The sequence below is a fragment of the Triticum aestivum genome, chromosome 3B (assembly GCF_018294505.1).
Source record: "Triticum aestivum cultivar Chinese Spring chromosome 3B, IWGSC CS RefSeq v2.1, whole genome shotgun sequence".
Taxonomy (NCBI): domain Eukaryota; kingdom Viridiplantae; phylum Streptophyta; class Magnoliopsida; order Poales; family Poaceae; genus Triticum; species Triticum aestivum.
Window position 1 is genome coordinate 270,252,759 of NC_057801.1, and position 15,168 is coordinate 270,267,926.

Genomic DNA, 15,168 nt, shown 5'->3' on the forward strand with positions numbered 1-15,168 from the left:
GCAGCATCGATCGGCTTCAGTTAGCAGCAGTAGCGAAGGAATCGCTCCATCGGGTTTAGTTAACAGCCATCGATTGATCGCTCGGGTTCAGTAACGCGTAGCCTACAGTGCAATCGCTCGGGTTCAGTTAGAGCCCAACGCCTTGCTCGGGTTCAGTCAGAGCCAACGCCTCGCACACACGCGCGTACCTGTACGAGAGAAACGCGCATCGCTCCGCCCCCGACCTCCCACCGTAACCGGCAACTCCCCGAAATTTTCCTCCCCCTCGCTTCTACCATGGTTTTTCCGTCATGGACGGCCCAAAGAATGTCATGCAGTTGCGTCTCCGGCCCACCCAGGACGAAAAGCCCATTTTCTGTCATGATATTTTGTCATAGAAGTAGGAGCCCACCACATCTATGATGATACCGGGTTTTGTCACAATTATCGTCATAGAAGTGTCATATGTATGACAGAAAAAAAAATTGTTCGGCCCAAAATGTCACGGATGTGTCTTTTTTTTTGTAGTGTCCTTAGACAGGAGATGGAACGTTACATCCCAATATGTAGCTAATCTAGGTGGATGAAGTTTATGGATTATTTAAGCTTGCAGGTATGCCCGAGGATGTTGTCAAGAAGAAGGTCTTTCCTTTATCTTTGAAGGGAAATGTAGTGACATGGCATATGTTGTGTGATGATATTGGATCATGGAACTACAACCAATTGAAATTGGAATTTCATCAGAAGTTTATCCTATGCATCTGGTTCATCGTGATCGGAATTATATATATAATATTTGGCCTCGTGAAGGAGAAAGTATCGCTCAAGCTTGGGGGAGGCTTAAGTCAATTTTATATCCATGCCAAAATCATGAGCTCTCGAGACAAATTATTATTCAAAAAAATTATGCTTGGCTTTCTTATAATGATAGCTCCATGCTCGATAATTCTTGTACTTGTTCTTTTATGATGAAGATTATTGAACTCAAATGGGATTTACTGGAAATAATTAAAAGCAACTCTGGAGATTGGGAACTCGATGAAGGTAAGGAGTCAGGCATAAACCCTAAGTTTGATTGTGTTAAGTCTTTCATGGATACCGATGTTTTTCATGAATTTAGCACTAAATGTGGACTTGACTCTGAGATGGTAGCCTCTTTCTATGAATCGTTTGCTACTCATGTTGATCTTCCTAAAGAGAAGTGGTTTAAATATCATCCTCCCATTTAAGTGAAAGTAATAGAACCTATTAAAGTTGAAGAAGAAACTATTACTTATAACGTTGATCCTATTGTTCCTACTGCTTATATTGAGAAACCGCATTTCCTTGTTAGAATAAAGGATCATGCTAAAGCTTCAACCATGGCTCGTAAGAGTTATACTAGAACACCTACACCCCCTGAACAAATCAAAGTTGAACCTAGTATTGCTATGGTTAAAGATCTCTTGGTCAACAATATTGATGGGCATGTTATTTATTTCTGTGATGAGGCTGCTAGAATTGCTAAACCCGATACTAAAGGTAAACATAGACATGTTGTTAGCATGCCTGCTTTTTTGTTAAAATAGGAGATCATTATTATCATGGCTTATGTGATATGGGTGCTAGTGTGAGTGCAATACCTTATACTCTATATAAAGAAATTATGAATGATATTGCACCTGGTGAGATAGAAGAGATTGATGTTACTCTTAAGCTTGCCAATAGAGATACTATTTCACCAGTTGGGATTGTTAGAGATATTGATGTCTTGTGTGGGAAATTAAAATACCCTACTGATTTTCTTGTTCTTGGTTCCCCACAAGATCACTTTTGTCCGATTATATTTGGTAGACCCTTCTTGAATACTATTAATGCTAAGATAGACTGCGAGAAAGATATTGTTACTGTTGGTTTAGGGGATATGTCTCATGATTTTAATTTCTCCAAATTCCATAGACAACACCACGATAAAGAATTGCCTAGTAAGGATGGAATTATTGGTCTTCCTTCTATTGTCGTGCCTCCTACTGATCCTTTAGAAGAATATTTGCTAGACCATGAAAATGATATGTTTATGAATGAAATAAGGGAAATAGATGAAGTATTCTTTAATAAAGGGCCTATTTTGAAACACAATATGCTTGTTGAAATTCTCGGAGATCCTCCTCCACCCAAGGGTGATCCCATGTTTGAGCTTAAACAATTACCTGATACTCTTAAATATGCTTATCTCGATGAAAACAAGATATAGCATGTTATTATTAGTGCTAACCTTTCAGAGCATGAAGAAAAGAAATTATTGAAAACTCTAAATAGGCACCGTGCCGCTATTGGATACACTCTTGATAATCTTAAGGGCATTAGTCCCACTCTATGTCAGCACAAAATAAAATTGGAGAAAGATGGTAAACCAGTTGTTGATCATCAGCGACGGTTAAATCCTAAGATGAAAGAATTGGTAAGAAATGAAATACTAAAGCTTCTGGAAGACGGTATAATTTATCCTATTGCTGATAGTCAGTGGGTAAGTCACGTTCATTGTGTCCCTAAGAAGCGAGGTATTACTGTTGTTCCTAATGATAAGAATGAATTGATCCCACAAAGAATTGTTACGAGTTAGAGAATGATAATTTATTTCTTCAAATTAAATAAAGCTACTATAAAATATCATTACCCTCTACCTTTTATTGATCAAATATTAGAAAGACTATCCAAACATACACAATTCTGCTTTTTAGATGGCTATTCTGGTTTCTCTCAAATACCTGTGTCAAAAGATGATCAGAAAAAGACCAATTTTACTTGCCCGTTCGGTACCTTTGCATATAGATGTATGACTTTTGGTTTATGCAATGCACCTGCTACCTTTCAAAGATGTATGACTACTATATTCTTTGACTTTTGTGAAAAGATTGTTGATGTTTTCATGGATGATTTCTCCGTTTATGGAACTTCTTTTAATGATTGCTTAAGCAACCTTGATCGAATTTGGCAGAGATGCAAAGAAACTAATCTTGTCTTGAATGGGAGAAGTGCCACTTTATGGTTAATGAAGGTATTGTCTTGGGGCATAAAATTTCTAAAAGAGGTATTGAAGTTGATAAAGCTAAACTAGATGCTATTAAAAAGATGACGTATCCTAAAGACATCAAAGGTATAAGAAGTTTCCTTGGTCATGCTGGTTTATATAGGAGGTTTTAAAGACTTCTCTAAAATTTCTAGGCCTCTCACTAACCTATTGCAAAAAGATGTTCCTTTTGTTTTTTATGATGATCGTGTATAAGCATCTGAAATACTTAAGAAAGCCTTGATTTCTGCATCTATTGTTCAACAACCTGATTGGAACTTACCCTTTGAAATTATGTGTGATGCTAGTGATTATGATGTTGGCAATGTTCTAGGACAAAGAGTTGATAAGAAATGAAATGTTATCCGTTATGCTATTAAAACTCTAGACAGTGCCCAGAGGAATTATGCTACTATTGAAAACAAATTTTTAGCAGTTGTATTTGCTTGTGATAAGTTCAGATCTTATATTGTTGGTTCCAAAGTAACTGTTCACACTGATCATAATGCTATTAAATATCTTATGGAAAATAAAGATGCTAAACCTAGACTTATTAGATGGGTTCTCTTGCTACAAGAATTTGATTTGCATAGTATTGATAGAAAGGGAGCTGAGAACCCCGTTGCAGACAACTTCTCTTGGTTAGAACATGTTCTTGATGAACCACTTCCTATTGATGATAGCTTTCCTGATGGACAATTAGCTATCATAAATGCTTCTCGAAATACTCCTTGGTATGCTGATTATGCTTATTACATTGTTGCTAAATTTATACCACCTAGTTTCACATACCAGCAAAAGAAAAAGTTTTTCTATGATTTAAGACATTACTTTTGGGATGAGCCACACCTTTATAAAGAAGGAGTAGATGGTGTTATTCAGACGTTGTGTACCTGAGCATGAACAGGAACAGATCCTTCGCAAGTGTCATTTCAAGGCTTATGGAGGACACCACGCTGGAGATAGAACTGCACATAAGGTATTGCAAACCGGTTTTTATTGGCCTACTCTCTTCAAGGATGCTCGTAAGTTTGTCTTTTCTTGTGATGAATGCCAAAGAATTGGTAATATTAGTAGACGTCATGAAATGCCTATGAATTATTCACTTGCTACTGAACCATTTGATGTTTGGGGCTTTGATTATATGGGACCTTTTCCTTCCTCTAATGGGTATACACATATTTTAGTTGATGTTAATTACGTTACTAAGTGGGTAGAAGATATTCCAACTAGTAGTGCTTATCATAACACTTCTATTAAGATGCTTAAAGAAGTTATTTTTTCGAGGTTTGGAGTCCGTAGATATTTAATGACTGATGGTGGTTCACATTTTATTCATGGTGCTTATCGTAAAATGCTTGCTAAGTATGATGTTAACCATAGATTTGCATCTTTGTATCATCCTCAATCTAGTGGTCAAGTAGAATTGAGTAATAGAGAGATTAAACTGATTTTGCAAAAGACTGTTAATAGATCTAGAAAGAATTGGTCCAAATAAACTTGATGATGCATTATGGGCTTATAGAACTGCTTATAAAAATCCTATGGGTATGTCTCCGTATAAAATGGTTTATGGAAAGGCTTGTCACTTACCTCTCGAACTAGAACATAAGGCATATTAGGCCACTAAAGATCTCAACTATGATTTCAAACTTGCCGGTGAGAAGAGGTTATTTGACACTAGCTCGCTTGACGAATGAAGAACCCAAGCCTATGAGAATGCCAAGTTGTTTAAAGAAAAAGTTAAAAGATGGCATGACAAAAGGATACAAAAGCGTGAGTTTAATGTAGGTGATCATGTTTTGCTATACAACTCTCGTTTAAGATTTTTTGCAGGAAAACTTCTCTCTAGATGGGAAGGTCCCTACATTATCTAGGAGGTCTATCATGCCAATGCCATCAAAATCAACAATGTTGAAGGCACAAATCTGAAAGTAGTAAACGGTCAAAGAATCAAACATTATATCACAGGTAATCCCATAAATGTTGAAACCAATATAATTGACACCGTAACACCGGAGGAGTACATAAGAAACACTTTCCAGAATGTTTCAGACTCCAAAAAGGAATAGGTATGTGGTACGGTAAGTAAACCGACTCCAAAACTGTTCTAATAGCAATTTTTCTCCGATTTGGAATATTTAAAAAATAGGAAAATTAAAAGTAGTCCGAAAGAGACACGAGGCGACCACAAGGGTGGAGGGCATGCCCAACACCCTTGGGCGCACCCCCTACCTTGTGGCCACCTCATGTGCCCTCCAGACTCCGTTTTCTTGCACGATACTTCTTTTGGTTGGTAAACATTCATTATATAATCTCCCGAAGGTTTTGACCACCATACCACGACAAAATCGTTTGTTTTTGTTTTGATCTGTTTCTGCAACAGATTTAGAGCAATATGTTGTCCCAACATTCGGAGGGAGAAAGCTATGTGGTTGATTACGTCGCAGACCCCAAAGTCTATGGGGACATGGAGCATTGTGGTTGGACCACGGAGGAAGAAGAAGACTATGATCTTAAAGGAAAGGAAGAGACAATCTAAAATAAAGATGAAGTCCCACTACGTCAACCTGGGGACATGCACGTGGAGTTCAAAAAGTCAAGTCTCCCTAATAAAGCAAAGAAACCTAAGATCGAGTTTACCCCTTTTCGTCTCTTGAAGGAAAATGAATAGGAACTATGTAAAAAGATACTAAGTCTTGAGCAGGAGATCGATGACTTAAGGGAGCAAAATTCTATCCTCAAGCGCAAGCTAAGGAAGAAGCCTACATCATCAACAACTCCATCATGACCACCTCTGAAGAAAGAGACATAAATACATGGGTATGGGCACTCCCCTTAGCAACTGCCAAGCTTGGGGGAGTTTCCCCAGTATCATATCACCATCACACCTCTATCTTTATCGTTTTTCTTAGTTTGATCCTTTGGTTATATCTTGATCTAGTAGAATAAAGTTCTAGTATGATCTAGCCTTAAGTTTTGTTTTGATCGCTATCTATGTAATCGAGTCGGTGAGTTATATATAATAAAGAGTAGTTTTGAGTTGAGGGTTTTCCCTTCATGCTATGATCTTGAGGGAATTAAAGAAAGAATAAAAAGAAATAAAAAGATCATGTGTTGATCTTATGGAGAGTAATGACTTTACATATAAATAATATGATGAATAAAATTTATTGAGAGTTGACAAACATAGTTTTGGTCATTGCTGCAATTAATAGGAAGTAATAAAGAAAGAGAGGTTTTACATATAGATACACTATCTTGGACATCTTTTGTGACTGTGAGCACTCATTAAAATATGACATGCTAAAACCTTGATGTTGGACAAGGAAGACAACATAATGGGTTATGTTTTCTTATATCCGAATAGAAGTTATATTTTCATGGATCATCCAACATGTTGAGCATGCCTTTCCTCTCATGCTAGCCAAATTCTTTGCACCAAGTAGAGATACTACTTGTGCTTCCAAACATCCCTAAACCCAGTTTTGCCATGAGAGTCCACCATACCTACCTATGGATTGAGTAAGATCCTTCAAGTAAGTTGTCATCGGTGCAAGCAATAAAAATTGCTCTCTAAATATGTATGATTCATTAGTGCGACGAAAATAAGCTTTATACGAACTTGTGATATGGAAGAAATAAAAGCGACGGACTGCATAATAAAGGTCCTTATCACAAGCGGCAATATAAAGTGACGTTCTTTTGCATTAAGATTTTGTGCAAAAGTGCATTACAACCTCTGCTTCCCTCTGCGAAGGGCCTATCTTTTATTTTTACCTTGTACCATTATACAAGAGTCATGGTGATCCTCACCTTTCCTTTTTCCACTTTATCCTTTGGCAAGCACTATGTGTTGGAAAGATCCGGATATATATATATCCACTCGGATGTAGGTTTTCATAAAGTATTATTGTTAACATTACCCTTGAGGTAAAAGGTTGGGAGGCGAAACTATAAGCCCCTATCTTTTTCTGTATCCGACTGAAACTTTGTACCCATAAGTATCGCGTGAGTGTTAGCAATTGTGAAAGACTAAATGATAGTTGAGTATGTGGACTTGCTGAAAAGCTCTTGTATTGACTTTTTCCAATGTTATGATAAATTCCAATTGCTTCAATGACTGAGATCATAGTTTGTTAGTTTTCAATGAAGTTTCCGATTCATACTTTACCTTGTGAATTAATTGTTACTTTAGCATGATAAATTATATGACAATATATTTTGTTGCTCTAAAGATGATCATGATGCTCTCATGTTCGTATTTTATTTTATCGACACCTCTATCTCTAAACATGTGGAAATATTTTTCCATTTCGGCTTTCGCTTGAGGACAAGCAAGGTCTAAGCTTGGGGGAGTTGATACATCCATTTTGTATCATGCTTTTATATTGATATTTATTGCATTATGGGCTATTATTACACATTATATCACAATACTTATGCCTTTTCTCTCTTATTTTATAAGGTTTACATGAAGAGGGAGAATGCCGGCAGCTGGAATTCTGGACTGGAAAAGGAGCAAATATCAAAGACCTATTCTGCACAACTCCAAAAGTCCTGAAACTTCACGGAGATCAATTTTGGAACAAATAAAAAATATTAGCAAAGAAAGCACCAGAGGGGGGCCACCAGCCAGCCACAAGGGTGGAGGGCGCGCCCTACCCCCCTGGGCGCGCACCCTGTCTTGTGGGCCCCCTAGCAGCCCCCAGACGCCCATTTTCTGCTATATGGTGTATTTTGCCTGGAAAAAATAAAAGAGAAGCTTTCGGGACGACTCGAGGCGGAACCTCGAAAGGATCAATCTAGGGCCCCGACAGAGCTATTCTGCCAGGGAAACATCCCTTCGGGAGGGGGGAACCGCTGCCATCGTCATCACCATCGATCCTATCATCGAGAGGGGGTCAATCTCCATCAACGTCTTCACCAGCACCATCTCCTCTTGAACCCTAGTTCATCTCTTGTATCCGATCTTTGTCTCAAAACCTCAGACTGGTACCTGTGGGTTGCTAGTAGTGTTGATTACTCCTTGTAGTTGATGCTAGTTGGTTTATCCGGTGAAGATTATATTTTCAGATCCTTAATGATGATTAATACTCCTTTGATTATGAACATGAATATGCTTTGTGAGTATTTACGTTTGTTCCTGAGGACATGGGAGAAGTCTTGTTATAAGTAATCATCTGAATTTGGTATTCGTGCGATATTTTGATGAGATGTATGTTGTCTCTCCTCTAGTGGTGTTATGTGAACGTCGACTACATGACACTTCACCATGATTTGGGCCTATGGGAAGGCATTGGGAAGTAATAAGTAGATGATGGGTTGCTAGAGTGAGATAAGCTTAGACCCTAGTTTATGCGTTGCTTCATAAGGGGCTGATTTGGATCCATATGTTTCATGCTATATGGTTAGGTTTTCCTTAATTCTTCCTTCGTAGTTGCGGATGCTTGTGAGAGGGGTTAATCATAAGTGGGAGGCTTTTCCAAGGAGGGACAGCACCCAAGCATCGGTCCACCCACATATCAAATTATCAAAGTAAAGAACGTGAATCATATGAGCATGAGGAAAACTAGCTTGACAGTAATTCTCGTGTGTCCTCGGGAGCGCTTTGCTTTATATAAGAGTTCGTCCAGGCTTGTCCTTTGCTACAAAAAGGATTGGTTCACCTTGCTGCACCTTGTTTACTTTTGTTACTTGTTACCCGTTACAAATTATCTTATCACACAACTATCTGTTACCGATAGTTTCAGTGCTTGCAGAGAATGCCTCGCTGAAAACCCCTTGTCATTTCCTTCTGCTCCTCGTTGGGTTAGACACTCTTACTTATCGAAAGGACTACAATAGATCGCCTACACTTGTGGGTCATCAACCACCGCATCGTGGAAATATCCTCCGTTCTTGCTTCGTTCTATTTTTTTGTCAGATGTATCAAGTCAGGCATCATGTCTTCTCTCTCCTCCAACAAGAACAGAGAATACGATGCTTGGCTACTGAAGATGGAACTAAGGAGAGAATAAATAAAGGAGGCCCCTAGGGAGAACAAGGTTAAGGAAGTTGTAGGAGATCAAGCCTAAGAAGGAGGGCAAGTCGTGCCCATGGAGGAAATTGCATCAGTGGGAGATATCCTTCAACCCTTTTATGATCATCTCTCCCCATCTAAAATTGAAGCCCTAAGGACCTGTGAAATAGTTTGTTTTCAGAATACTTACCTTACTCGTGAAATTATTTTGTTGGAGAGAAAAACATCGCCCTTAGGAGCATCAATCGTAGATTGGAGTATTTGCTAAGGCTGAAGGACAAGCTCACCACTTCATCACCACCACCATCACAGGCAATAGAAACTTGAGTACACAGATATGGGCACTCCCCTTGGCTTTCGCCAAGCTTGAGGGAGATGCCCCGGTATCGTATCACCGTCACTTTTAGTATCTTTACCGGTTTTTACTTTGATCCTTAGTTATTTCGTGATTTAGTTGAATAAAAGTTTAGTATGATCTATTTTCGAGTGTTAGTATCGTGATCTATCCATCTATGTAATCGAGTTGAGAGTTATATAATAAAGATTAGTTTGAGTTTTCGCTTCTTTACTTTTATGTTCAATCATAACGATGAAAATCATGAACAAGATCATATGCTAATCTTATGGAAAGTATTCACATTATATAAAAGAAAAGTATAAGGGAGTAAAATTTATTGGAAGTTAACAAACATAGCATTGGTCAATGATGCAATTCATTAAAGAATTAATAAGGGAATCAAAGATTCACATGCAAATATACTATCTTGGACATCCTTTATGATTGTGAGCCCCCATTAAGTATTTTATGTCAAATTGTTGACGTTGGACAAGGAAGACAACGTAATGATTTATGATTGTTTATATTCACATAGAAGTTCTATTGTCATCGATCCTCTAACATGTGGTGCTTGCTCAATATCTTTGCTAGCCAAAAATCCGCACTAAGTAGAGATAATACTTGTGCATCCAAAACCCTTTAAACCAGTTGTCGGTGTCAAAACCGGCGGATCTCAGGTAGGGGGTCCCGATCTATGCGTCTTAGGCTAATAATAACAGGAGGCAAGGAACACAATGTTTACCCAGGTTCGGGCCCTCTCGATGGAGGTAAAACCCTACTTCCTGCTTGATTGATATTGATGATATGAGTAGTACAAGAGTTGATCTACCACGAGATCGTAGAGGCTAAACCCTAGAAGCTAGCCTATGATGATTATGATTGTGATCGTCCCTATAAGGACTAAACTCTCCGGTTTATATAGACACCGGAGAGGGCTAGGGTTTACATGGAGTCGGTTACAAGGAAGGAAATATAATATCCGGATCGCCAAGCTTGTCTTCCACGCAAAGGAGAGTCCCATCCGGACACGGGACGGAGTCTTGAGTCTTGTATCTTCACGCCCCAACAGTCCGGACAAAGTATACAGTCCGGCTGTCCGGATACCCCCTAATCCAGGACTCCCTCAGTAGCCCCTGAACCAGGCTTCAATGACGATGAGTCTGACGCGCAGTCTTGTCTTTGGCATTGCAAGGCGGGTTCCATCTCTGAATACTCCAAAGTAATCATCAAACACTTGAATCGTGTCCGGATCTACAAGATGATCTTCACATACCACCGTAGGGGGCATAGCAGAAATCTGACCTGCTAGCAGTTTTTATGCGTCGTGCCCTTGTATTGTGGCCCGGCCCAACACGAACCGTTTTTTCTTAGCCCACCTCGATACACGTTGCGAGGCGGTTTCATTGGCACGTCCTGCCAAAGCAGAGATCGTGTTCCCCTTATTACGGGATCTTCCATCAATATGGGCGTGCGCCACCCCACGACGACTGTTGGTATGACTCCGTGTTTTTAGATAAGTCTCAAGCGGTCACGCTGAAGACTCTTGATATTCACCCCCTTTATAAAGGGGCCGAGGCCTATACCTCTTTTCCACCACCCTTGCGCCCTTTCGCATCTCAAGTTCTAACACCCGAGACCCAAACTCGAACCCCCCAGATCCTCAATATGTCCGGATCCAACCTTCAAGGCCGGTGGGTGGCTTCCTCGATCAAAGAGGAGGACATTGCGAGGCTTAGGGAGGTCGGATATCTGACTGCCGACATCCAGCACAGGCTTCCTACTCCAGGGCAGGTCATCCCTACTCCTGAGCCTAATGAGAGTGTCGTATTTGTTCCTCACTTCCTCCGCAGCTTGAGCCTCACCCTTGATCCCTTTGTGAGGGGGCTCATGTTCTATTATGGGTTAGATTTTCACGATCTAGCTCCGGACGCTATCCTCCATACCTCGTCATTCATCATTGTGTGCGAGGCTTTTCTCCACGTCACTCCACACTTCGGCTTATGGCTCAAGACCTTCAATGTGAAGCCAAAGATGATCGAGGGGCGACATGCGGAGTGCGGAGGGCCATAATAAGCAAGAATGCTGATGCTCCATGGCCAGAGGGTTCTTTCCCAGAGGTATCCGATTTATGGCAACGGAGGTGGTTTTACGTCACTGCTCCCAGAGGCACAAAGTGGGTGGCTTCCCCCAACTTCCACTCGGGCCCTCCATCACAACTAGCGTCATGGACCAACGTAGGACGGGATTGGGGGTCTGCTAATGATGTACCAACACTGCAGGGCCGTATCCAGGAGCTTCCTGAAAGGGACATTAACCTTGTCAGCATAATTTAGGTAATGCTAATCCGACGGATGTTGCCGTGCAAATGCCGGCCTCTCCGGATGTGGGAGTTCAATCCAGAGGGTCCACGGACTATTCAGCACTTCTTCGGCCTGATGCTCGAAGAGATGTGTAAATTATTCTTCGGACCACAAGTGAAGTGTCTGGACACCACCGAGGATGCGGGCCTAAGCTGTAATTGCCTAGATACCCAACTAAGTAATCCCGAAACCGGACACTTCGTTTACATTTATCATAATCATTATTCTGAAAATCCTCCGGGGCCAGGAATGGCTCAGCAAGGCAGAGAGAATCAGGTGTCCGACGCCACTTCCCGAAGGCTCGCCTAGTCCTGCCATAGCCAAGATGCTTGGCCGGGTGCTTAGCAAAATGCCCTCAGGGAAAGACGAAAGGAAAAATCAGGGAGGCCGAACCTCACTCACTGCGCATCCGAACAGGGGGAATTGCTACCTCCCCTAAGGAGGATAATCGGGGAGGGGAATCTAAAGCCTCCTCCCCGCGCGGGAAGAAGAGGGCCGCCTCCGAAGACTTGGAGATGGAGGTGCCCTAGAAGGGGAAGAAAACGTTACCAGGGGGCCCTGCCCCGAAGGGCGCCCTTACCGCGTCATACCCGCCGACGGGCCAGCCCTCAACCGAGCTGTGAGTTAATCGTTAATTCAAAGGTACTGCATTTCTCCGAGAACAATAACCAGGATTCATTTTTTTGCAGCCCGACTAGCAGCTCTTCCCAACCGAGTTCGTCTTCAGGGGATCTTCCTCTGGAGATGATGGAGAGTGAGACCCCACCAACCTCTCCGCCTCACGAGGCAGGCGACCCCGAGGTGTCGTCACAGAGTAGTCCGGATCTGCCGAAGCCAGAAGCTACTCCTTTGGTCGCCCTGAGCCCGGAGCGATCGGCTCCCATGGGGGGCGATGAGAAGGGTCCAGCACAGGTCGATTTCCGGCTGGACATACTAACGGGCTTTCTGGAATGAGCTGCACTCTCGGAGGAGCACCGCTCATTAATGAGCACGGTGCTCAAGAAGATTTCATCCACCACAAGCGGTTTGAATGAAGCATTTACGAGCCTGCTCAGAGGCTTCGAGGTATGTAATGAAAAATGCATAATATCTTGGCTGTGAGGCACGCGCTAGGTGTGCTCCATATGGATAGTAGCCCCTGAGACTCTGGTTGCCCGCCCTAGGCGGCAAACGGAGGATCGTATTGTGTAAGTAATGAATGCGCTGTATATATGCGCAGGTGTCTAAGGATCCAGTAGTCGACCAGTTCGTTGAAGTTGCCGAACTAAGGAGGCAGATTGGAGCAATTAATGTCGATATCACGCTGGTGAATGAGCGGTTGAACGAGTCACAAGGTATGTACTCTGCTTTCCTATATATGTTTTATAGGAAAATTTGAGAGGGGCATGATATTCATGCGATATGCTTGAACTGCAGACGGTGCTGCTGCCGTGGAAGCCCTGAGGGCGGAACTTGCACAGGCCAAGGAACAAGCTCGGGCTAGCAATGCGGCTGCCCTAAAGGCGGCCGAAGAGTTGAGAGCCAAGCAGGCTGCTCATCGCCGAAGCGACGACAAGATAGCCGAAATGGCTGTGGAGTTGAAAAATGCCGCCGACCGTTATGAGCTCCTTGAGAAGGAGAGTCAGGTTAATTCGGCTGACCTGAACAAGGCACTTAATGCAACCAAGGAGATGCGGACCAAAATCAGGGATGTGCGGGAGGAGCTTCGACAGGCTGGTAAAATCGCGGCTGGGAGCTCCTACTTACTGCGGATGGAGTTTTTGGATCCGAAGTATGCTCCCCTGAATGGATGCTGGAGTCCTGCAGACGCGTATGCGGACTTGGCGAAGAGTACAGCTGATGCAGCCAAGTTTTTTGAGAATCAAGGTGATAAAGAAGTGGAGAAGCTGTTTTGGTCGCAATTCAATGCTCCCACGCGCCCGCTACCATTGGGTGAGAAGATGGCTGTTGTGGCGGAGCTTCATAGGCTGTCCAGGCTTGCAATGCGGTCTGTAATAGACCATCTTTGGCCGAAGGGGCCTAAGCCGGACAGTTACTTTGGTTTGGTGCAACAATTCCTCGGTGCCGTATCTCAGATCGATGCTATGAGGAGGTCGGCATGTATAGAGGGTGGAAGGATGGCACTTGCCCATGTTAAAGCATATTGGACGGATATGGAGGCCACCATCATTGCGACCCAGAATCCGGAGGGAGGCCAGGATCCGGTCAAGCACTACTTGGAGCAGGTAACAGAAGGTGCCCGCTTAATAGAGGCGCAGTGCTCGAAGAGTGTCTTGTTCGAGTGACAAATCACGTCATTGTAAAAACAATGTGATTTTGATTACAAGGCTATATTTATACTTTTTGCCCGAAAGTATTATTGTGTCCTGTGCGGCCATTTTTATGTATATGTGTAATCTAAAAGTTAGCAGTCGTTGGCTTCAGCCCCACGCATACAATGCGGGGGTGTTCGCGAAAAATATGCATAATCACACTTGATCCAACGTCTTGGTCCATTAAGGAGGTGATCGCACGTCGAACTAGGCAACCGGACTATATAGCTGTAACACTTTCGCTTAGCCATGGGAGTTTAACGGTGGGGCTACTATGTAGCCCCTGGTACCCTCGCATGCATCCGAATACGGGCGCGTGTGTACATGACCAGGAAACGGTCCTTCGTTAATGCGGAGGAATCCTAAAGATTCTGATAAGTCTTCGAGTGGTTGAACAATCTCTCGTTGTATCATGACAGTTAGTTTTCGGCTTTCTCTACTGAGGTGCTCATCCGGAATAACCAGGGCACAATCGCAGTAGTTATCCTTTGGCCGCCTTAGCAGATAAGAATGGAACGTAAGGTGGCAAACCCAGGAGTCGGGCAAACCCAACATTTGACCAAAGACATGATTCGGAGTTGATGCATATAAGGCCAAACTCGTGACGCCGAACACTCCCGAAGGTATTCGGACTTTGCAACATAAAATGGGCTGAAGAGTGCCCTTTCTTTATGAACCCTGTAGTTCCAGGTACGTGCATTAACCTGTCGTGGCGAAATGCCAATAATGGCAGTAACCTCTGTGGGTATAGTACCCATGGGATGTGAAAACAACAAAAGACAAGAAAAAGGTTTACACAGGGGCTTAATCTAAAGAGAAACCTATGGGCGGGGCCCTGCTGCACGTCTGCGCCTTTGTCTCCTTGTGCCGTTTCCTGGAAGGGTATCGCATGAATTGTGTCTATAAAAAAGGAAAACTCGTGTAGAAGAGTATAACGTAAGCGTGTGGTGGATAGAAAAAGATAAGACATTGGCCTACTAACAAGGTCAAGCCAAGAGTGGGGTTGTATTAAATATCTAAAGCCCCTGGTGTCCTCTATGGGATTTTGTACATGGCGCCCTGGACCAGTTTTATCCGGGCTGCCAGACTCGTCTAACCGTGTACGTGGT